Source organism: Lucilia cuprina, chromosome X (assembly GCF_022045245.1).
Source record: "Lucilia cuprina isolate Lc7/37 chromosome X, ASM2204524v1, whole genome shotgun sequence".
Lineage (NCBI taxonomy): Eukaryota > Metazoa > Arthropoda > Insecta > Diptera > Calliphoridae > Lucilia > Lucilia cuprina.
The window spans coordinates 3813031-3839835 of NC_060949.1; the positions used below are offsets into that span (position 1 = coordinate 3813031).

The 26805-nt window shown below is 31.2% G+C and overlaps 1 protein-coding gene across 11 annotated transcripts in view; it reads right to left on the reverse strand.

Moving 5' to 3' along the window:
• The window catches only part of LOC111682266 (plexin-B), a 160086-nt gene extending 144654 nt beyond the window's left edge, over positions 1–15432 (reverse strand). For 6 of the 11 annotated variants that reach the window (XR_006940165.1, XR_006940153.1, XR_006940167.1 and 3 more), the window contains exon 1: positions 14864–15398. The gene's annotated coding sequence lies outside the window, so the exon portion shown is untranslated. Of the gene's footprint in view, positions 1–14863 lie in introns of all 11 variants that reach the window. The other 5 variants (XM_046945836.1, XM_046945878.1, XM_046945898.1 and 2 more) reach the window with 5 other exon arrangements.
• Between the last annotated feature and the right edge of the window lie 11373 nt (positions 15433–26805).

Sequence of the window (26805 nt, forward strand, 5' to 3'; positions counted from 1 at the left end):
ACATCAGCACAAACGTATAATACCCTACCCACTATAGTGGTGTAGGGTATAAAAAGAAACAAATAACAGTATTTAGTGAGTAATATGAGGGACTAATACAACATAAATCAAAATCTTATCAAAAAAAAAGGGGTCACATAAGAAATGTTTTTTTAATATACATTGCTTTTAGGTAGTAGAAAGCTCATGATTTATAAAAGGTATTTAACTATACTTTCATAAGACCTATGACCTGATAGGTTTTATTACTTTATCATATTTTATTGGTATTTTTTATACTATAATTTGACATTGGAAAGATTTCTAAGACTTCTTTACGTGAGAAGGGTATAAAGATTGCCATTCTATTTGTAATCATAGTTGAAAAAATAATAAAAACGGTAAAATTTCAGGAAAAAATTTATTGCCATCCAAATAATATCTTAAATGAAAAGTTTTTTAGATACACTTAAACATCGTTTTATGCGATTTTTACTAAGACGACTTTATATGGGGAATGTAGTCCATTGTGGACTTATCCTCGTAAAAAATTGGTAAAACGATTTTAACTCGAGATTTTAAAGGCAATTATGGGCGTTAAAACCATTCTTTGGAGGGGACTATATATGAGGGGTAGGGTCAAATATGGACCGACCTTGTTAATGACGATTTTTATCGCTAAAACAGTTATGACTGTTATAAGCTACATGTATGGGTGCCGTGCGATATTGCCCATTTTCAATAACATATAAACCTTACATATAGGAAACTCTCAATTGAACTCTCTAGCTCTTTTCGTTTGTGCTTTAAACATACAGGCCGGCGGATCGAATTTAATAAAGACTTAGAATATAAATACTTTTGTGGGTATATAACCAATATTTCGATCTGAACACTATGAGTAAATAAAAAATAAAATATAGAGATATACTCTTGCTACCGTTTATTAAATATACTACACTAATAAACATAAGCGATTTTCACTCTTGGTAGTATATTTAATGCATTATTATATATACACCGACATTTTATATAAAGCGTGAACACCTCTTTGTTGTTTTTTTGTAAACTTTTAAAGTTACCATTTCCTTGGCACTTTCTTGCTGTTTCTTAAAATCCAATTGAAAGGATTGAGTAAAAATTAGTTTTCTTTGATTTTATTGAGGGGGTGGTTGTATTAAGCAAAAAAGATATTTACGTTCTGCCTCCAAATTTATAAATTCAATGAAAAATACTACATTAGAACATCGCACGGTTATTGCATCCTTGCTGCGGAACGACTGGAAATGTTCACGGGCAAGATTGTCAACTTTAAATTTGCAATTTTCATTAAAAACGCTTCATTAGACTATTCCACTTCTGTTGCCAAAGTATCAACAAAAAATATTTTCCTAAAATATGCAAAGAACTCCGTTTTTTTGAGAAACTGCTTCTTATTTTTGATATTTTTCGTTTCTGAGGAATTCTAATTATTTTTGACCACGTCTTATTTGTTCACTTTTTTTTATATTTTTGTAAATTTATATTTTTTAATTTTAATTTTATGTTATTGGCGGTATGCCGAGTAGTTGTTTATTTTGTGGTAAATCTCGCATGCTTATATACTAGACCTTTTTTCATGGTAGTTCTACATCGATGTACATTTAAAATAAACTAGAGTACATAAAGGCAGCTTTGTTTCCCTAATCGAAATTAAATTAAAAATTCAGATTATAAATGCATACGTAAAATGAGTACAGTTAAAAATTTTAATATTTGTTAAGATTATATGTGGCATCACTGGAGTTCATACACTAAATTATATAATTCAAAGCAAAACACCATAAGATATACTTTTATGTTTTGTTTCTTACATTGTTTGTTTGTTTTTTAGTTCAAGCATACGTACGTGTGGCTTTTGTTTTTATGTGTTAGTAACAACTATATATGCTTATAGCTCCAAAAATTCTGAACCTGTCTTATACTAATCCTATTAGCAAGTTGCGTTGCGAAAATTGTAAAAAACTGGTATTAAAAATTGGGAAAAAGGACGAACAACTGGGAAAATCGGTACTTTGATGCTTGAAAGCAGATTTTTTTATATTCTAAGGCGAATTTTTTTTCGATTTGTATACACAGTATAAATTTTAATTCGCAAACTTCAGTAGTGAAAGTTTGGTCAAAGCGGGTAAAAGAGAAGAAATGATGAATAACGGGCAAAAGTACTATTTTTGTCCATACTGATTTTTGCATGTTTTAAAGCTAAATTTAGCTTGAAAAGCGTCAGAAATATGTATTGCGAAAGACTCGTTGCAAATGTTGGACAGGGGGGAAATAAGCATGTGGGTAATTCAATCTTAATGAGTTATAATGTTTAGTTCAGATACTTTTTCGGAAATATGCAAATACTTGAGAAGTATTTCACTGTAATCTGTCAAAAGATATATTTTAGAAAAATTAAATTAAAATGGGTAAAAAGGAAAGTTTTGTGTTTTTTCATAAGGTCCACACCTAAATATCTGGGCCGACTTTAAGAAATTTTAAACAGAAATATATATTTACTTAGAAGTTTTAATTGGTTATATCTGTTCAACGTTAACACTTTTTTTGAAACACCCTTTACCATATTAACGGTCCTTTTTTATTCTCTTTTCCTTACTTCTTTCTTTTCAAAAATTTGCTAACAAGCATCAAAATAATTTGTTAAAGATCACTCTAGTTTTGACAGTCAAACAAGTGTGACACTTTTTTTCTTTTCAAATAAAAATACATAAAAATAAACCATAAAAATAACAAAATAAGCTACACATGTGCAGTGGCTGACAAAAGGAAACCCAAAAAACAAGAGAGACCCAATCAACGAGGAAACAACAAGAGACCCAAATTGAAATACAGCGACTCAAATAAAGAAGACCCAACAAAAACGAGTAAGTACAAAAAATCAAATACAATTAAGAGAAACACAAACCCTTTAGTGTGTGGGTTCGCCCTTATGTAAATAAGAAGTAGAAAAACAAACAAGGTTACCACCCATACTTCTTTTGATAAAATACCCTACAATTAGTAATTAAATTTGAAATTAATTATTAGTTTTGACTACTCTTGTTGCAAAATCGCTAGCAGAGACTTTTTTTGACCCAATTTTGATCCTTATTTTTATCGGTTTGAATTTAAAAAAAATAAACAATGGCACTCGATAAATTTGTAAATTGTACAAATGACTTTTTGGATTTTGAAATAGAGTATACCCAAAACGCGGACGAAAACAACATTCACGCTCTTAAGGTACTTCGGGTCGAACTTGATTCTCTATGTTCACAAGTCAAAAGAGCGTACGAAGAGTATAGGGACATAAAGGAAGATTCAAAAGAAAAATCAATCGATAAAATTAAGCTTAGCGAACGGTACAAAAAAGGCTTTTCTGTATACAAATCATGGTTAGGGTCAATCAACGCAGAAATTCAAGCAATATCAAACCCAAGCAAACAAGAACGGATTTCTGCTGTTGGAAATCAATCAATAGAAAATAATGACATTTCTTTTGTGCGGCTACCACCTTGTGACACGGACACATTTTATGGAGATTTTGTGACATGGCCTACTTTTCGCGACCTTTTCACCGAGTTATACATAAACAATTCTAGACTTAGCAAAATTGAGTAACTTTTTTATCTGGAGAAAATGCTAGGAAAATAGTTTCAAATGCCCCATTGACCAACGAAGGTTTCGACATAGCCTGGAAAAATCTTGTAGCTCAATATGAAAACAATCGGATCCAAGTCAACGAACAATTAAAAATTTTATTTTACCTTCCAAACGTTGCCGAAGACTCAGGGTCATCAGTTCAAAAACTACAACGAACAGTTAATAGTTGTATTCAAGCATTAAATGCTTTAGGTGTAGAAACCAGCACATGGGACCCTTTTCTGGTATACCTTTACTCAACAAAGCTCCCTCGGACCATTCTAAAAGAATTCGAAAATTCTCTTCAAGAAATTACAAAAGTTCCGACTTGGGAACAATTCAACACATTCTTGAACCAAAATTCTAAGACTCTAGAATCTGTAGAAGCCATCACACAATCAAATATAAAGTCCGACCAGCATAGGAAAGATAATTCGAAATCGTCCTCTAAGCCAAAACGAGTTCACACTTTTCAAAAAACACGACCCAAAATGAAACCGGGCCGAAAACTAGAAAATCGTTAAACACAAGCAGGTCACAGAAAATGACTCAAACTTTAAATGTCAACATTGTAAGGAATCTCACCATTTGTAGTCTTGCCCTTAGTTTTTAGAGAAAAATGTTAATGACAGAATTCACATTGTAAGACTCACAAATTCATGTTACAACTGCCTCTCTATTGATCACAGTGTCTAGGACTGTAAAAGTAAATACAGTTGAAGATTTTATATGCAAAGACACAACACTTTGTTACATAAGGGATCTGAAACCCAGACCTCAGTTCAAAATTGTGACGCGACCCATCCAAGCACGAGCATCGCAGCACAAAACCCCAACATACAGTCCTCGTCAGCATCAAACGTTTCAATCCCAAATATCACTTCCTTGACCCTACAAGAGAGCAAACATTTTAATCAATCTCCCAACGAGAGAGAGACCTTGTTATTTACTGCAATAGTACAGATCGAAACTAGAGGCGAAAGATATCAGGCCAGAGCAATCATCGACCCTGGTTCACAATCAGAAAAGTTAAAAAATATACTAAATTTACCCACCAAACGAATTTTAGTTCACGTAACAGGCTTAAGTCAAAAAATTTCAGAGACCTCAACCAAAGCTTGTTTATTCAATCTTTGCTCTAAGGTGGACTCATAGTTTAAATTAGAACTCTGAAGACACTTCCATCAAATTTACCACCTCAGACTTTAGACTTACAACATTTCAATGAGACTGCTAAGTTAGAACTTGCAGATCTTCAATTCAATCAAAGCAGACCCATCGACTTGCTTATAGGCCTCGACCTGGGCCCCTCAATATATTGTATGGACACTCCGATGCCATTAAATCAAGAAAAGAACTTACAACAGTTTTAAAATCCGCTGGATTTGACCTGATGAAATGGACCTTAAATGACCCACGAGTTATACAAGACCTACCAAATGAGACACTACTACCTCTTGATTGGTCAAATTTGTCCGAAAACAAAGGAACTAAGACTCTTGGAATCAAATGGAACATTTCTTCAGACTCAAAACTAATTATGCAACAGACTTGGATAGACAAAGTCGATTGGGATGGCATAATAAAGCCCTTGACTTGTCTAAAGTGGCAAAAATTCATAAAAAACTGCCCCACAATAAATACATTGAAAATTCCCCGTTGGATCCAGTATAGTCCGAATTGCAATGTGGAAATTCACGGTTTCAGTGATGCTTCAGAAAAGGCCTATTCAGCGACCCTTGTTCGAATACAATCGGAAAACTCAGTATTCACGTTTCTTCTGGCTTCAAAGACCCGTGTAGCTCCCATTAAGCAAATATCGATACCCCGCTTAGAAATGTGTGGATCCGTCTTATTGGCAAATCTTGCATGTGGACTTATACCAAGTCTCCAAATTCAAAATACCAATACATATTATTGGACCGACTCAACAATCGTGCTGTCTCAGAAATCCTAGACAAGGTTGGAAATCAAAATTGGCAACATATCGACTCAAAAAATAATCCAGCAGATGTAGCCAGCCTATGGTTGTTCGGACCCTCCTGGTTAAAATTACCTAAAAATCAGTGGGCGATACCAACATGAAACCCTTAGTCAAAAGCGTAATTCATTACCACCAGAACGCTCAACTCTATCCAGACCTTTTGCAAAAACAGGAGTAGATTAGGAAATCAAAAATTACACAGGCCGAGCGTGTCTTATCACAAAAGGTTACATTTGCATATTTGTATGCTTTGCAATAAAAGCCATACATCTTGAAGCACCTATCGACCCAATCTTTCCTAGCCGCATTTTCCCGCTTCATAGGAATCATTATAGTAAACAAAATATCGACTGGAAGTTTATTCCCGCAGGATCCCCACACGGCCTTTGGGAAGCCGGTGTAAAGTCATTTAAAACTCACCTCAAAAAGATGATACCAAACATGAAATTCACTTTTGAAGAGCTATCTACAATTCTTACTCGTATAGAATCGTGCCTAAATTCTAGGCCCTTAAGTCCTGCTAGCGATGACCCAAATGACCTTAATCCATTGACCCCTGGACACTTCCTTATTGGTAGTGCATTATTGACCCAAGCTAAACCCGATGTAAGCAGCGAAAATCTGACTCTCATCAACTGTTGGAAACGCTTAAAGGTCATCTACCACTCATTTTGACAAAGATGGAAGTCCGAGTACCTAGCTGAACTCCATCGCAGATACAAATGGAAGACACAGAGGGACAACGTTAAAGACAACGATCTGCTTGTCATCAAAAACAACAACTTGCCACCCCACGAATGGCAATTGGGCCGAATCATCAAAACCTACCTTGGACCTGACCAGAACTGTAGAGTTGTCGACATCAAGACAAAAAATGCAAATTAGTATACTCCCTAGTTATTTACATACATTTATATTGTTCTAACTTTTATTTACAGGTATGGCATCCCAACAAACCGACAGACCCGACTACTAGCAATTTTCATGCGGCATTTGCATGAAAGATCATCCTATCCGTACGTGCAGGAAGTTTTTAAGTTATACCACAACAGAGCGATATGAACTTATGGTGGTTAAAAAATATTGTTTGAACTGTCTTGCACGATCACACACAACTCAAGCGTGCAAAAGTGAGTACGGATGCCATATCTGTCGACACAGCCATAATACGTTGCTACATGGCGCAGAACAATTAAAAGGACCCGAAACATCCGACCCACAGCTATCAAGCCGTGCCAACCCACAACCATAAAGACAAGCCGACCCACAGCCGTCACGACGAGTAGACCAAAGAAGTATTAATCTAAACACACCGTTCTTCAACTGGAACCTGGTTTTTATTCCCACTGCATCCAAAAAGATTACTGCAGAACATGTCAACACCTGGATTAGCACTAAAGCCCAGAAAACCATACACTGGACCCATCCTCGCAGACCCCACTGCTGATTTCCCGTCAAATTCATTGGCTGACATTGACACACAATCTAATAATATAATTGAAGTGGAACTAGGAAACGACGTCTACCCATCATTACGTCGAGACGGATCCCTATCAACCGAATTAGCTCAAATAGTGGCCGAAAAATCTGCCTTGGGCTATTTCTTTTCAGGACCCATTCAAAACCTGTGGTAAACTTCACCAAGTCATGGGGGCCGGAATGTTCAACGTTAACACTTTTTTTGAAACACCCTTTACCATATTAATGGTCCTTTTTTATTCTCTTTTCCTTACTTCTTTCTTTTCATAAATTTGCTAACATGCATCAAAATAATTTGTTAAAGATCACTCTAGTTTTGACAGTCAAACAAGTGTGACACTTTTTTTCTTTTCAAATAAAAATACATAAAAATAAACCATTAAAAATAGCAAAATAAACTACACAAATAAAAACAACAAATAAAATAAATTAAAATTAAAAATAAAAGTGTTTTATTTAAAATAAAAAGAACCAGAGTAACTCCAACAACAAACAATATCTTTATTCCAAAAAATCGATACTTTTGTGCTTGAAAACGGATTTTTGTATATTCTAACGCGAAATTATTTTCGATTTGTATACACAGTATAAATTTTAATTAGCAAACTTCAGTTGTGAAAGTTTGGTCAAAACGGGTAAGAGAGGAAAAAATGATAAAAAAGGGGCAAAAGTACTGTTTTTGTCCATAAGTGATTTTTGCATGTTTAAAGCTAAATACATATAAAATATGTATTGGGAAAGATTCGTTGCGAATGTTGGACCAGGGGGAAATAGGCATGTGGGTAAGTCAAACTTAATGAGTTATTATGTGTAGTTTAGATACTTTTTTGGAAATATGCAAATACTTGAGAAGTATTTTGCTGTAGTCAGTCAAAAGATATATTTTAGTGTGTTTTTAATTTTATTTTTGATACATTTTTTGATGCAATTACCTCTTATTATGTCAACGACAAAACCGAAATTTATGAAAGTTAAGCAACACACTTTAAGACTGCCTTGGAAAGCATTAATAGGTATTTTTTGAAACATAAACCCAAAGGGAAAAAATTAGTACTCAATTTTTCTCTACGTCAATGAATATTATTTATTCTAAGGCCCCTTCACACAAGCACAAAATTTTATGTAGAAGGATACGATCGTCTAAAGTCGATATGTAATGAAACCTTACTACATTGAGTAAAATACTGATGGAAAATTTGACATTCGTATGGCTCTCTTCGTCGTATTTGATCAGAAATGTATTTTTATGTAAACTCAAAAAAGTGAAAGAGCCGTTTCGATCTTCCTTTGTTATTTACACTTTAAGTTCATGATGGTGTGAAGGCTCCTTAAGGAAGTATATTTTGATTTTAACTTTCTCAATTTTTAGTAAAGTACCTTTTCAGATGATTTGAAAAGCTTTAAAGGAGAATATGATTAAACATCCGATATTAAATTTTTTTATTTCTTTGTTGCTAATTTTAATTTAATTCTAATTTGTTCGTTAATCACGCCAAAACGGCTGGACGGATTTTCTTCAAATTTGGAACATAGATATATGTCTGGAAGCGTCAATAGGATATATTAAATTGGACTAGAAGGAGTAAAAAATGGTAAAAATTACGAAAAACGTGAAAAATAGTACTTTTGTCCATGAACGCTGATTTTGGTTTGTTCAAATGCTAATATATATTCAGTTTAGCATTTTATAGTATCAGAAATATGTGTTGGTAAAGTTGCGGTGCGAAAGTTGGATCAAAACGGATAAAAGAAGTGGGGGTAAGGCCGAAAAACAAGCAAAATCAGTACTTTGTACTTGAAAATTGATAGTTTTTTTAACTGAGAAAATAGGGATATTTGCGAAAAACAATCAAAATTAGTACTTTGGTGCTTTATGGCTTACTTTTGTCTCTTCTGAAGCGAATATATGTTCGACTAACCATCCGAAGTCTTAGGGGGTAAAAAGAGATTTCTATGTTTGCTGTATAATATGTTTTGTAGGTATACTATTTTAAATACAAAATATTTAAATTGGACAAAAACACATTTTTGTGAATTTTTATGTAATTCAAACTAAACTGTCGAAAAAGGGTAATTATTTATTGTTTTAGAATTAGTTTGTACCTTAATAAAATTACCTAAATTAGCATTTTTATAAATCAGAAATAGGTTTCAGGAAAAACTTACAAGTAGGTAACATCGATATATCCTAATTATCTATATATATAAAAATGAGTGTGTGTTTGAACGCTATAGACTACTAAACGGCTGAACCGATTTTCTTCAAATTTTTACTGTATGTCTGGAATAGGTAACAGTATACTTTTTATTTTTAAATTTCAAGTGGGTGATGAGCAACGCGCACATAAAGAAAATATAAAACTCGTATATGCCAGTTAGAGTCCTCAAATTTTGTCGGAGTCACTTTAGTGTCAATATGAATTTTTAGTATAAAAAGAGGGCGGACTAGCGTTAAGGGGCGTGGCACCTCCCATATAAATTATATACAAAAATTCGTTTATCTTAGAAACTATTACAGTTAGAATCTTAAAATTTTGCATGAATAACTTTAACATCCATGTTAACGTTGTGGGTAATAAATTGGCGGACTACCCATGAGAGGAGCGGCACCTCCCATAATCAATATATAAAAATGATTGTGTGTTTGTTTGTATGTTTGAACGCTATATACTACTAAACGGCTGAACCGATTTTCTTGAAATTTTCACAGCGAATTCCTGTATGTCTGGAATAGGTAATAGGCTCCTTTTTAATTTGAAATTTCAAGTGGGCGATGAGCCCAAGCCCACATTAAGAAAATATAAAATTCGTATATTTGAGATAATATAACAGTTAGAGTCCTCAAATTTTGTCGGAGCCACTTTAGTGTCAATATGACTATTTAGGATAAAAAGTTGGCGGACTAGCGTTAGGGGGCGTGGCACCTTCCATATAAATTAAATACAAAAATTCCTTTATCTTGGACTCTATTACAGTTAAAATCTTAAAATCTTGTTGAATAACTTTAACATCCATGTAAATATTTTGGGTAAATAATTAGCGGACTACCCATGAAGGTAGCAGCACCTTTCATATAAATTAAAAAATTGTTTATCTTGAGTTTATATAACAGTTAGAGTCCTCAAATTTTGTCGGAGCCACTTTAGTGTCAATATGATTATTTAGGATAAAAGATGGGCGGACTAGCGTGGCACCTCCCATATAAATTAAATACAAAAATTATTAGTAGTCATATGAAAACATTATTGACTCCAAAATGGTGGAAGTTCGTTCCATAGGAAGTAGGCAATGACTTGGCTGTTGACTTACTGATAGCAAAAGAAATCATAAATAGGGGTTGCGTATTATGTCTTTTAAGGGTTTTTGAATAAATTACTGCATATTTGTTGGAAATCGTCCATGACGGTGGATTCTTCTTCTACCTTTATATTAGTCACCCTACGCTCGGCCAGTTTGACTATTATCACATTTGTTTATATACATTTTGTAGTCAAGTAGTATTATTAATTTATTTATTTTAAACGACTTTTTCAAATATTAAAAAATGTCGGTTTCGCCACTAAACTCGTTTATTAGAGCATCGGATGCTCTTATTGCATTCGGGGCTATGTTTAGTAATTTTGACGAAGAAATTCATACGGTTTATACTTTGGAGATTCAGAGTCAAGAGTTAAAAACACTTTGGGGTAAAGTTAAGACGACGATAATGAATGTCTTAACTCTTTAGAGTCCGAAGAATTTGATGTGGCAGCGGTTAAATATAAAGCTACATACACAGCGTATATCCAATGCGGAGGATCTATCCATGAAAAAATGGATGAATTCAAATCTGCTTTGAAAAGCAATGAATCTCCAACGGTACATTCGAACTCCGGTAATACAGATCATAATCTAGCACTGCCTCCTTGTGATATTGATTCATTCAGAGGTGATTATGTTTCTTGGCCCGCTTTTAGGGATTTATTTACCGCAATTTTTATTAATAACTCACGGCTTAGCAATATAGAACGGCTTTGCCATTTAATAACGTTAATCCACTTGTTAACGCAAGTTTTGAAGTAGCCTGGCGCGATTTAAAGGAAGCATATGAGAATCCTCGTATGTTGGTACATAACCAACTAAAACTTATTTTTGGTCTTCCTTTCCTTGACAAGGAATCGATAGCAGCACTCAAAACACTACAACGAGGAATTAATAGTTGCCTTTCGGCTCTTTCTATTTATAAAGTGCCTACGGATAATTGGGATCCAATTATAATTTTTATGTGTATTCAACGTAATCTTTCAGTATCTGACAGAATTTCTACTGTGAATGATTATAACTGCTGTACTAATTGCCTTTCGAGGACAAATAAAGTCAGATGTTGTACAATCAACAATAACTGTTTTTTTTTTTTTTTTTTTTTTTAATTCTTTATTCAAATAATCGAGCCCTAGGGCCATTTACGATTAATACAAAAATTTACAATTATATAATGAATAAATAAAATGATGGAAATTCATTAATTAAATAAAATCAAACAAACCCTTATTGGGAACGAATATAACAAAAAAAAAAAACATAGTAAATGTTAACAAATCTTTAGTTATTCATCAAAGCTAATATCTTATGCTTAAAGGGTTTTTTGGAGAAATTAAACCTTTTTAAGTTAGAAGGTAAAGAATTCCAAAGTCTACATGATCTTACCAAAAAGGATCTTTCAAATGTAGAGTTTGTAATTCTTGGCAACAGTAATGTAGCATTCCTAGTAGATCTTGAAAAATGGAAAAGATGTAATAAATAATAATAATGTTTTATTTGCAATAATCGACATCATTCTATGCTTCATCTGCAGCATACAGATAATTCTATAGTTGAAAGACCTACTGTTTCTACTGAACAGAATTCCAGTGAGGTTCTACGACCCACTAACTCTCACACTCGACAAGTATTTCATACTAGACAGAATCAGTCCGTTTTATTAGGGACTGCAATGGTAAACATAATTCATAACAGCCATAAGTATCAGGTCCGTGCTTTAATAGATTCGGGTTCAGAATGTGCTTTCATTTCTGAACGTTTACGAAACAGATTAAAACTACCCACTTATTCTTCGAATTCTAACGTTTCTGGCGTTAATAATATGGTTTTTGGAGTTTCAAAATTTTGTCCTTTGGAAATTAGTTCAGATTTAGATTCTTCAGTAAAATTATCAACTAACGCATTTGTTTTACCAGAAATAACAGAAATTTGCCTTCGACTTCTGTAAATGTCGATATAGGAAAATTATTGCCAAATCTTTGTTTGGCAAAGCTTCCCTTTTTTGCAACTTTGTTGGAAGATTCTAACGAGTAACCGCTAACGGTCCTTAAATATTTTTTGCCATCAAAATTATACTTTTGATTTGTCTACGACACAAGCACTACGTGCAATTACTTTTACAAAACCATCTACTTCTACGAGGTAATATTTTGGTTTAAATAAAAAGAGATCTACATTTAAGGCCAATAGGTTAGGTTTATTTTGGAAAATAAATTAAATTAAATAAAATAATAAGGATTATAAAAATAACTTATAAAAAACTCAATTAAAAATATAAATCTTTCACTAAAAATATGTATTAAACATTTTTGAAATTGTTACTTCTATTATTTTGATATTGGTTCCTTACATTATTATTTACAGTTTTTATTACTACAATTAAGTAAAAATGAGACATCTTTCAATTATTTTTCTTTTCTTACAAATTATTTTTCAAGACAAGTATTTTTCTATTTAAAATAAGGTTGTTTTTGCTTGATTTTAAAATTTTTTGTGTACAGTATTTCTACAAAGCTTTCGACTGAAGATCATCTAAAGCTAATGTATTTTTAAAGTGAAATTAAAATAAATTAAAAAAAAAAACAAAAAATAATAAAGACTGTTGTTAATACATAACATAATAGATAAATAAGAGCATAGAAAACCATACTCAAGTCCTTAGAGATGCTGTTCGGCATTCTGAAGCGCTGGGTCGAAACTCGCAGTTTTAGAAAACATTGCAGCTTTCGAATGGCTTAAAATCCGCTTCGGGTGACAAAATTTTGAAACCGTTAGTTATAAATAAATTTTTAAAACAACGAGCCCTTAGTGACAAAGATTTAAAATGCTTGCCTGTTCGTTGGATGGCAAACTCGAAGGCTCGGGTAACATAAACAATTTTATTTGAATGGTTCTACAATTGTTTTGTTCCTGAAGTTGAATCTTATTTTAAAAATAAAGGCATTGAATTTAAAATTTTGCTCCTTATAGACAACGCTCCTGGACATCCTCATTTGGAATATCCGAACATTCGAATTGAATTTTTGCCCCCAATACTACCAGCATTCTTCAGCCTCAGGACCAGGGAATTATTTCTACGTTCAAAAAATATTACATCAAAAACACATACAGACTTATTTTAAATAATATTGAAAAGGAGGAATTAACTTTAACCGAAGCTTGGAAGAAATTTTCTATTTTTGACTGCATACTTCAGGTCGCATCCGCCATATCAAACATAAAACCAAAAACATTAAATGCATGTTGGAAAGCTGTATGGCCAGATTGCGTTGGAAATGATCTTGATAATGAACTATCTGTGTTAACAGATGAAATTTTAAGCATAGCCCATCAAATTGGAGGTGAAGGATTTAATTCGCGTAATGATAGGGATTTAGATGAACTGCTTTTCGAAGAACCATTGTCTGACGAAGACATTATTAACTTAACAGCAAGTAATGTGAAAAAAATCCGTGAGAAAATAATTTGGAGGAAAGTGTAGAACCTCTCACATCACAAAAAATTTTTCAAGTTCTTAATAAAGTGGCTGTTCTACAAAACGAAATTTTTGTTGATTTTTTTATGCATTTTTATGAGTTTGTATGAGTTTTATTTCTTTAATTTGAATTTATGTGTTTTTTTTAATTAGAAACCAGTTAGTGGTTTTTGTATGGAGCTAGTGTATCGTTTTATGCGAATTTTTAATTATGCGATTTTTTGCGAAACGAATTAAAAGCATAAAATGAGGTTTGAGTGTACCCTAAATTATAATTGAACAATATCTTGTATTATTATATTTTTAATTGCAAAAAGATGTATATAAATGGAAGGTTCTGCACCACCTATATCATTTAAAAATTTACAACATTATTAATTTATAATGCAACATTTTAAATTAAAAATGTAACATCATTAATTTAAAAATGAAACATTTTTGATTCAAATACAAGATTTATACCCTACTCCACCATAGTGGGAAAATATACAACTGGACCACCGAAAAGGGCTTTTGAACTCATAATTATGTAAAATATAAATATATCTCGATGAAAGTTCGCACAACTAAGTTTTATGCAAGCCTTGATGACCTTGCCAAATTTCGAAATGATAGGACTTCATTGGACCCTAGCCCCCACACAAAGCCCCCTTCAGAAAGTGACTTTAATATCCGCAATTCATTTATTAGCACCGTTATTGCAATTAAATTTAAAATAAGGCCCTATTTTAAACATTATTTTTTTCTGTGTGCCTTTTGTAAAGCCTCTATACTATAATTTTTCCTTCTGGATATTTATGTATATTTCAATAATTACACACTAAGCCGGCTTTTACAAATTATTATTCATATTAAGCAAAGAATTTTGTTTAATTTAAAACTATTTAAAAAGTTGCATCTTAATTTTAATTGCTCCTGTATTTTCATCTGACTATATATAATATTAATTTTTAGAGGCATTTTGTAATAAATATAACACGAACCTGAATATTTCGCTTTATTATGACTTTTCTCTCTCAAAACATGTCATTGTTTGCAGATGGCATACACACAATTTTTTTACTTAAATTTGTTATTTTTCACATTTGTATTATTGTATCTTCATTACATTTTATCCTTCTGTTTCGTTTTCGCCAGACATTTAATTTAAACGTTTTTATTTCATTTTAATTTTTAAAATTCCACTTAAAAGGAATTTTGAAACATATTCACACACAATAAAATTTTCAAATTTAAGCACTAAGTATATATGATATACACAATATGTATTTCTCTACGAATAAAAAACGCCACTATATTTTGTTGACATAAACATAAAAATATAATTTATTTTCATCAAATTACGTGATTTTCCAGTATTGCGTTTTTTCACAAATATATTATATATTTTAGAAAAAATGTTAAAAACTCTTGTTTTACATACTTCTCAAAAATAAACAAATATGAAAATTTAAACTCCACTAAATCTTATTTCTCATAAAAACCAGCCACAATACATTGTATTTATTTGCATTGTTAACAGTGCTGCCAGAAAGTGCAGTAATTGAAGCTAAAATAGTAGCATCCCTACAAGAAATGTATGACCGAAACAAACACATACATAAGGATTTAACTAACACACTGGCAACATTTTTCTTTAAAAATTGCTAAAAAAAATAGTTAATGGATAATTCCATCAATAATGACGGTAAAATGACTGTTGATGTACTCAATGTGTGATAAAGGGTTTAATGTGCATATGACTGAGTGAAACAACTATAGTCAAATGTATACATTTGTCTGTTACTGAGTTTTCCGTCGTATAAATTAATTATTTCCGTGAAAGCCAAAGCACAAAGTATACAGAGATGTCACTTTTGACATTTGAAAAAGTCTAAAATCAGCTTTTGTTTGATTTTGAAATTGTTTGGTGAGAAGAGGTATATAAAATACAGCTAAAAAAAATCATTGAAATCGTTTTGTGCGAAAGAGACGGATATAGCTATTTGCTCGTGACGTCTCTGTATACCCTGTGGCCAAAGGCCAACAAGCTAAAAATTTAAGACTAAAATTATAAAAAATAAAGAGATTTATTATAAGTGAATTTAAAAATAGTGCAAGAAGTGGAGCTGAGAATAAACACTTCAGAGTTTAATCTATATTTATTCTTAATTTTTATATTTCAACATTTATATGTATTTCTATACAGACAATATATTTCCACAAATTAAAAAGAGCATAAGATGATTTTACATTCTGTAAGGTATGTAAAATGGTGAAATGATAATTAATTAGCTCACTATGTATATTAATAAAATTAAAAAATATATATCTTAAAATTTTACTAAATTATTTTTTATTATAAATTGGTATAGCCGTCAGATTTGACGGATATATTCATCAAGTGTGATTGGTCAACTGTGATGGATATATCTATAAAGAATGATTAGGCAATCGTTACTAACATTTCTATCATCCTTGATTGATAAAAAGTAAAAGAGTGAGCAGCTTAAATATATGTTTTAAAATCGGTAGAATTCATAAGTGCAAGGGAGATGCAAGATCACATGTACACAGAAGTTTCCATCAAATTTTTCATATTTAAGAACTTGATAGAAACTTTGTTTTACGCAATGATCGATATTTTCTTCACTAGTGTCAGTCAAATGACACGTCAAATGACTGGCACTACTGATGTATTATTTCTTTCACTGCGTAAAGCAAAGTTTCTATCAGTTTCTTAAGGCAAATGGAAAAAAGTGATAAAAACATTTGTGTACATGTGATTTTTCTTCTCCCTTGCACTTATAAATTTTATCGACTTTAAAACATATATTTGAGTTCATCACTCTTTTGTTGTTTACTAACCATGGATGGCATAGATATTAGTCAAGATTGACTGATCATGCTTGATGGATATATCTATCACCGTTAACAAATTAAAAGTGATGTATTTATCGGTCATTATTGACTAATCTTATTTGATGAATATATCCGTCAAACACAATTTATTAATATTTTAAGATATATTTGTTTATTTTATTAATATAATAAGCATGTACATAAATTTACAATCATTTCACCATTTTACATACCTCGCAAGACCTTAAATCCGCTGATGCTCCTTTTAATTTGTGGAAATAAGTCGTCTGTAAGAAATACATATAAATATCGAAATACAAAAATTAAAAGTGTTTATTTTCAGCTCCACTTCCTGCACTATTTTTAAATTCTGTTTATAATAATTCTTTTTATTTTTAATAATTTATAGGTAGTATTTGTTATTTTTTTTTTAATTTTTCGCTTCTTGATCTTTGGCTTTTACAGAAATAATTAATTTATAACGTCGAAAAGTATAAATCTGATACTCAGTAACAGTCAAAAGTAATAGTTTCACTCTTTCATATGCAAATGAAACCCTTTACCACACATTGGGTACATCAACAGTCATTTTACCGGACGTTTGACTGTCATTATTGATGGCATTTTTTAAAAAAAATGTTGCAAGAGTATTAGTGAAATTATTTTGTATGTGTTAGTTTCGGTCATAAGTTCGGTCATTAACTATCTTTTTGCAGCTATTTTTTAAAAAAAATGTTGCAAGAGTATTAGTGAAATCATTTTGTATGTGTTAGTTTCGGTCATAAGTTTCTAAGGAGGTTTCTATATATCGACTTTAAAATAATTGAACAATATCCTTTATATATATATATATATATATATATATATATATATATATATATATATATATATATATATATATATATAATATATATATATATATATATATATATATATATATATATATAATATATATATATATATTATATATATATATATATATATAATATATATATATATATATATATATATATAATATATATATATATATATATATATATGTATGCAAATAGGCGTAACAACCCAAAAATTTAAATTCTATATCGGTATCAAAATACATGTTGTCCCCGACTTATGATGTTCAGACTTATTATGTTGCATTATCTGGCTGTGATATACATCTCGCATCGTTTTTATAACAATAGTTCTCATTATACCCTACACAATTTTAGTGGCAAGGGTATATTGGGTTTGTGCTGATGTTTGTAACATACTAAAATATTCATCCTATACCCACCTTCAAGTAGAATCATTTTCTGAGTCGATTAAGCTATGTCAGTCCGTCCGTCTGGCTGGCTGTCCATGTAAACTTTGTGCGCAAGATACAGGCCGCAATTTTCAAGATAATTGGATGAAATTTGGCACACACGCTTCTTTTGGCCTAAGTACGGTCCATTACTTCGATTAGGCCCCATACAACCGTATCCTCCAAATAGGGACTTTGTGTTTATAATTACTAACTTTAAATTACGCTACCGATTTTTGTAATGATCGGGCTTCATTAGACCCTAGCCCCCATACAAACTCCCCTTCAGAAAATGACTTAAAAGTAAAAATTCACTTACAAACACTAATAACACTTTTAAATTCTATAAAAATAACTTTGAAGTAGATTTAACTTCAATACCAACAATTGTAAGGATAGGGTCATTTTTCCCTTACTTCCTCTTTAAGCCCTCTTGCAAAAAATCTCTTTTTTTACCAAAAAAAAGTAAAAATATTCCAAAATAAAGTTTAAAAACTTATCAAATGCTTTATTTTTTTTAATAATCACCATTTTTAACATACTGACGTAGGGTATCATATGGTCGCTACGCCCGACTATACTTTCGTACTTGTTTAATTAGTTTTTTGTCTCTCCTGTAAAATTTTTAAATGTGGTTACATTTTAAATTTTTATCTGAAGATATGTTAATATAAAGTTTATATTATAAACTAAAGTTATATTGTTTCTGCTTTAGCTTTATATCCATGGCGAAACTAATAAGGTGAAGTCATTTCAACAGCTGATAGTTTTTTTGTCCACGGAAATTTAGCCCGAAGCTGTCAAACTCCATGTACAAAAAATTCTCTCTCAAACACGACGCTGTCAAATTACATATATAAAAAATTTCATGAATTCGCCGCAAAATGAAATGACTTCACCTTATAGTATATTCGCCTTGTTTATATCGTTCTATATACATATGCAAGGTGAATTCATATAAGGTTTTCCCGTCAAAGTTTGTTATTGTTTACATTTTTATACCCTTCACCAAAGAATAAATAAGAAGTGAAACGCTGTCAAAAAGTACCTAAGTCTACTGTCAGTCGGTACCTAACTCTAAGAATGTATTAGTAGAATTCTCAAGCCAACATAGTTGCAAAAAATCGGATTTAAAAATTAAAAAAAAATTATTTCATTTGAATTTATATTTTAGAAGATTTCTTTTAATATTTTGCAACATAATTTATCTATAAACATTATATATGAACGTATCTTTGCTTTTTAATCTGCAATATTGAAATAATAATAAAGTTAGTTGAAATATTATTTTCTTGTACCATACCAAAATTTACAACATTGTTCTTTTTTCGTTTTAATTCCAACAACAAAAATTAAATGTCAAAAAAATAAAAAATATTTTTTTTGTTTGTAAAAAATTAAATCTTTTCGGGCTATTAAATATATTTAAAGTGTGCAAAAAAATAATAAAATATTACGTTAAGTGATAAAAAATATTTTCAAGTTCTATAAGCCACAAATTTTCGCGACAAAGTTTTGAAGTTTGGAGAGAGAGTAAGTTTCTTACATATGTGTTGGAGTTACACAGAACTCGTCTGTGAGAAGAGCGAAACGTTGTTGTTGTAAAAAAATGACATCGTTTCACTTCTTAGTGTTCAGTGCCCTTCAGCTTCGTGAGAAGGGTATATATAAGTTTGTCATTCCGTTTGTAATTTCTATAATATAATTTTCCGACCCTATAAAGTATATATATTCTGGATCCTTATAGATAGCGGAGTCGATTAAGCTGTGTCCGTCTGTCTGTCAGTCTGTCTGTTGAAATCAGTTTTTAGAGGACCCCAGATATCGGCGAGATCCGAATCTTCAATAATTCTATTAGACATGCTTTCGAGAAGATCGCTATTTAAAATCAGCAAAATCGGTAGGTAAATAACGGAGATATGAGCAAAAATCCGAGACAACCTATGAAAATTTCATCAAAAAATTGTTATAAAAGCAACAACAACACTGTATATAGAAAAAGATGTACACGTGTGTGTGTAGATGTATTTGGTTTTATTCAGCTGTGTTTTTTTTGTATGTTTGGAATCCAAACATACAGAAAATACACATCAAAAAAATATGATTTGCATTTTTTGTTAAAATAAAATAATTTTCCGTTTTGTTTTGCAAATATATTTTTTAATGAATAGAAAAAAGTATTTAAAACGTTTTCAATTATATGAGAGTAGATTGTGAGTTATTGTACAATAATTTTTACGCGAATAATGTAAGTTTGAAATTTAAAACTAACACACATTTTTTCCAAGTGCTTTTTAAAACAATTTTTTTTACGATAAACAAAAACAAAATCTACGTCTCGTCAATGTTTTCCAGCAATGAATCAGAGGTCGAAGTCGACCGGCTTCGAGTTGGAGCTTAGCCGACGCCGAACTATAATTAGTTGCTTGAGCCGCCGCCGAAACATTCGGCTTAAATCGACTCAAATTTTTTTAATGTTTTTATTAACTAGACTGTAAGATCAATTATGTTTAACAATGTGAAGGGTATATAAGATTCGGCACAGCCGAATAGAGCCCTCTTACTTGTTATATTTAAAAATGTCGTTAAACAGAGAAAAACTTCGTTTATATTTTTTTATTAAATGTTAACGTATTACACAATATTGTTTTATATTTTATATTAAAATTGTGTAGATAGCGTGATTAACTAAAAAAAAAATCTCTTCCGGAGTACTAAATATTAAGAAATGCATATGAAGTATTTACCCGGCTGGCGGCAACTGACTTCTACGTTATGGCTTAATATTGATATCTATTAAATGTTAACATATTAAACAGTATTGTTTTGTATATACACTATGTAGATAAAGAGATTCACTAAAAAAGTCTGTTCCGGAACGCTTTATATAACAAAACCCATATGAGGTATTTACCCGTCCGACTGCTGCTACATTATGGCCAAATATTGAAAATTACTCCGCCGGAGTAGAATTACCCATTCGCAACAAATATTCATTCATTCGTAATATGTTTTCATGAATATGTACTTTTTATGTTTATTTTTCACAAATATTATTCAACTCAGAATATATTTTCCTCACAAATTTAAATATCTTTATTTTTTAATATAATATAAACATTTTACAAAAAATTTTCATTTACGAAAACCAAAAGCAAAAACAAAATAAATGGGAAATGTTGTTGCAGAACTGCCACCACCTTATCTGTACATATGTATGTAAATATCGTCACTTAAAACACAAACGACCCTATCTAACATTTTTCAAATTTTACATGAGAAGCAAAAAACTATTGAAAATGAAATGTTTGTTTCTATCAACGCGATGTTCGTAGTAAATAAACAAATTATTTAATAGTGAAACCTATCAATTGTTATGATAGTTAACAATGGCGTATAAAAAGTGGATAAATAGGACTTTTTACCTTTAATATTTAAATGTTTTTGTAGATAGGGCCTTTTGTTTTTTGTCAATAAAATAGTTAATTTTGGTCGGAGGTGTGTGGACATTTGTTTTGATGTAATACATTATAATCAACAATATATATTTTGAATTTTTGGTTTGTTAGGGCCGTTTGACGATATGTACATATATACAATAAAATCTCAAGGTGTGACTTCATCTATCGATGTAAAACCATAGTCCCTTATATCACGGCTATTAGGAACATTTACATTCATTGCTTTTTCAAAACTGAAACAGAAAGATTTAGAGATATTTTATTATTATATATGTCTGTTTCGTAAATCGAATCATTTTGAAAACCGAGAAACTTTTAAAACCGAATTTGGTGTTCTGAAATCGACCTAAAATTCAGTAAAATAAACATATTTTAAGAGTTTAAATGCCCATATCATTTATATTAAGTTATAATATTTTCTAAGATATTTTCTTAATTTATTAAAATAAAATTACATTCGATTTACTTTCGACTATACATTTGTGTACTCGGTTTTAAAACGAGAAAAATAATGTGAATTCGTTTTAAAACTTGAACTTGCTTAGATTCGGCTTACAGAACAGACAGGATAATGTTATCAACATATTTATGGCAGTTTTAACAGTATTTGTACATGGATAATAAAGAGGAAATAAAAAAAATAATATTTCTTCATGAACAAACGTTTTGAACAATACTTTATATATCCGAACTGAAATTGGTAAAAAATCAGTAGTAGTGCTTTGTTGAGAACTTTTTTTGATGTATTTAGGTAATACATATGTATATAATACCAGAGAACTTCTATTTTTTCCTTATTTAATCATACAATAATATTATTATTATTCAGTTTTGTTCATTTAAAAAAATCAATATTGATAAAATCAAAAAAATTAAAAACGAATGAATAAAATCAGAACATTAGGATTGAACTGATTAGTATGAAATTAAGATATATGGATAGAAAAAACTACTTTTACAAAATGTCAAATGACCCATATTAAGTGTTACAGCAAATTTGTAAAGATTTGTATACATTATCAAGGATAGACTTCAGTATTACGCAAATTATTGGCTATTATAAGCAATATAGAATTATTATTGAAATTTAAGAGTCAAAAGGTTTAAAACTTGTCGCGACAGAAGATAACATGTATTATGAATGGGATTACTAAAGATGTCCAACGAATTTCATACATCTATAATTTCGTAAAGCTACCAAAGATGTTCATAAATTTTTGAGCAATAATTCACACACATTGATTGTTGCCTTTTTGAGTTTTATTTCTAATCAAAAAATAATTTTTGAGTCGATCGAATAAATACTCAAATTGATTAAAAAGAGTTGAGCAATGATTTTATTCATAAAACAAAATGTAAAAATTTTATTTAAAAACAAATTAATTGAACAATCCCCCATTAGCATCCTTATTGGCGTTTTCATGAGGTCTACCAAGACTAAACAAATATCAACCCTTCTAACTTTTGTATTTTTTAAGATAATTTATAATATATTCGTCTTTAGTATAATGGTCATCTATTATACTAAAGACGAAGTGTGTTGAAAATATTTTAAGTCGGTTTATTTTTAACTTAGGTCACATACAACCGGACCCCTCAATAAAGCTTTAGGTCTCATTGTTTCGATTTTCGATTTTAGTATTTCTACAAAATCGGCAGATCTATAATTTTTACTTATGACCGTCAAGCGACTGCCGATTTTTATACCCTCCACCACCATCAGTGGTGATAGAGGGTATATATAACTTTGTCATTCCGTGTGTAACACCAAGAAATATTCATCTCAGATCCAACAAAGTATATATATTCTGGGTCCTTATCAAATTCTGAGTCGATCTAGCTATGTCCGTCTGTCCATCTGTCTGTGTAAAACACGCTCACGGTAAAACGAAGCAATAGAATTTAATCAAATTCACCCAAAATGTTCTTCGTTTTTCTAAGTTGTTTGGTATTGAAAATGGGCAAAATCGGTTCACATCGGAAAAAGTTATGAATCAAAATTTGAAACAACCTCGAAAAAATTGGCATTTTTTACACATTCTGATGTAATTTTCTTGAAAACTATGCAAGATAATTCCATAAAAATCGGCATACATTCGTTTGCACACAAGAGCTTAATCTCTGCGCCAGAATCGGTCCACAATTTCGTGTACCTCCCATATAAAAGTACAAATTCCCGGAAATTTGGTTTTTTGTTAATAACTTCCGTCGTAATGTCGATATCTTCACAAAATTTTAGAAATTAAAATCTTATGACAAAAAATTTTATTCAGAGGAAAAATTTTCACTTAAATTCACTTAAACGCGCATAACTCATTACTAAATTAAGGTATCGATATAAAATTTGGTACAAGTATTGCTCTTTTATACAGAAATATTACAATGAAAGTTTTTTTTCGATCGGTCCATAATTGGTTATAGCTCACATACAAGGTCTCCTCCCGAAAATCACTCAAACGCGCATAACTCATTAGTAAATCAAGATATCGATATAAAATTTGGTACAAGTATTGCTTTTATATACAGAATTATTCCAATGAAAGATTTTTTGGATCGGTCCATATTTGGTCATAGCTCCCATACAAGGTCCCCTCCCGAAAATCACTTTAACGCACATAACTCATTACTAAAACAAGTATGAATTTATAGTCGGACTTTGCCGACCATATGATACCCTACACCAGTCAGTATGTTAAAATTTTGAATTTTTTTAAATAAAGCATTTAATTTGTTTTATTGTGGAATATTTATACCCTACACCACTATAGTGGGGACGGTATTATGCGTTTGTGCGAAGTTTGTAACACCCAAAAATATTGGTCCTAGACCCACCTTAAAGTATACCAATCGGCTCAGAATCACTTTCTGAGTCGATTTAGCTAAAAATGTACAAGTAATGATAATTTCGATTCATTCACTAATAAGAAATATCAATGACTGAATTACAGGTTATAGTAATATATTCTAAATGTAAATAGGTAGACAGTTCGTAATTTTTTACTTTGGAATACCTGTATCGGAAATGACAAGAATTGGTATATAAGTAAGTAAACTTCTCAGATTTTAAGTACCATATTTAATAAATCTACAATGAAGATTACATTAAAGTACGAAAAGTTGTGTTCCGTTTTATGGAGTGTATCTTCAAAAGGGTAGAAAGAATTGAAGACATTTCAAATTATATAAAAACTACATATAGTAGAAAAGTAGACAAAACAGGCATATCAAAATTGAAAACTTTTTGATGTAAAAAGTAAGTCTGTGGATGGAAATCAAAAGAAATTTCGATTAAAATTTTGTAGTTGGATGGAAACTACTACGGAAATCTCAACTTACAACACATCAGCAGGAGCGCCTTGCAAGTCATACGAAGACTTATGTTCAAGGTCAAAAAAAGAGGGTCACACAAAAACTTTTTTCAATCTCAAATGAGGAAATTGCTGATACATTTAACGAAATGCTGAAAAAGGAAAACCAACCTATGGATGCCGTACATATTGCAACTATTCTTCCTAATGCATCACCAAAACGACTTAAGCGAATTGTGGAAAGTATACCAACTCCAACATCACAATCAAATTTTACTGAAGAGGAAGCAATAGCGCTTATGTTGGAACTGGGTCTCAGTCGAAATAAGTACCAAATATTAAGGAAAGCTCTGCATGAAAAAGGACACAATATATTACCATCATACAAGGCGATCCAGGAAAAAAACAAACTATCCTACCATCACCTATTGCTGTTAATGATGTGGAAGCTTGTATTGATATATCATCTTTGCTCGAAAACACAGCATCAAGAATTGTGTCAGACTTTTCAGAAGACCAACTAAGGAAAATTCATAACTGTGATGTTGTCTTAATGTGTAAGTGGGGATGTGACGGTTTATCAGCACTTCCAGAATACAAACAAGCTTGTGGAAGTCGGACATTAGCAGACTACAAAAGTGTATTTATGTCATCATTAGTGCCATTACGAATTCGTTCATATTCCCTTAATCCATCATCGTCAAGCATCGGAAATTCATTTGAAGATATATGGATCAATACAACTCCGGGTTCAAAAAATTTTTGTAGACCCATTGGATTTGAATATATAAAGGAGTCAAAGAAAACAACAAAAGATTTAGTGGAATATTTAAAAGATGAAATAAATGCACTGGAGCCCATTTGCATAAAAATAAAGGAATTCTCTATTAACGTATCATATCAGCTAAGCTTAACAATGATTGATGGAAAGGTCAGCAATGCCATAACAGAAACTTCTTCCTTCTGGAGATGCTCAATATGTAATGAGAAAAAGTCGCAATTCTCAAATATAAACAAAGCAGAAGTATTAATGAAGAAGTCCTGTCTTTCGGAATTTCACCACTTCATGCCAGAATACGATTTTTGGATTACTTTTTACACATAGCATACGACCTCAAATATAGAAGTGTGCCAGAGAATCTTACTAAATCAACAAAAAATAATGAAGAATTGAAAGAACTGAGAGCTGCGGAAAAAAGCAGAATCCAAGAAGAATTTAAAGTTCAGATGGGATTAAACATCGACAAACCACTTCCAAGTTGCGGTAGTACAAATGACGGTAATACGGCGAGAAGGTTTTTCGTGATTTTGAAATTACTTCAAAAATAACTGGAATCGACAAGGAGTTGCTTCGAAGAGTTAACACTATTTTAATGGCACTGAATAGTAAACATAAAATTAATGGAAATCGATTTGGGGAATATACATCTGAAATTTCTAAATTACTTGTATCTCTGTATCCATGGAGGGAACTAACACCAACAGTAAACAAAGTATTGTGTCATGGTCAAATAATAATTGAATCGAATATTCTTCCACTTGGAGAGTTAACAGAAGAAGCCCAGGAAGCGAGGAATCGAGATTTTAAGCATGTTCAACTTTTCAGCTAAGAAAATGCTCCAGGCAATCACAGAATGAAGATATTTTTAATAGTTTACTTCTATCTTCTGATCCTGTTCTTTCAACTATGCGAAAAAGATGGATTTGTTATGAAACTCTATCATCTCAAAACGAGGAAGATTTAAAGGACTTATATTACCCTCAGGTATGTATACCGATATGACAGATTATTTTATAGAAAATAAGTAGTGTTAGGAATTAACTATATAAGTAGGTTGTAAGAATTAATTGTATTATGTTTAAGATAAACAGTTCAAATAAAAAAGCTATTATACTAACTGATGATATTGTATAAAATTGTGTTTTATATTTCGGTGGGCGGGAAAGGTGGTTTGTGTGGGGTGATTTAGGTGTTGTTGTGCGTGGCTCATAATAAAATTATATTTTTTTTGTATATACAATGTTATAGT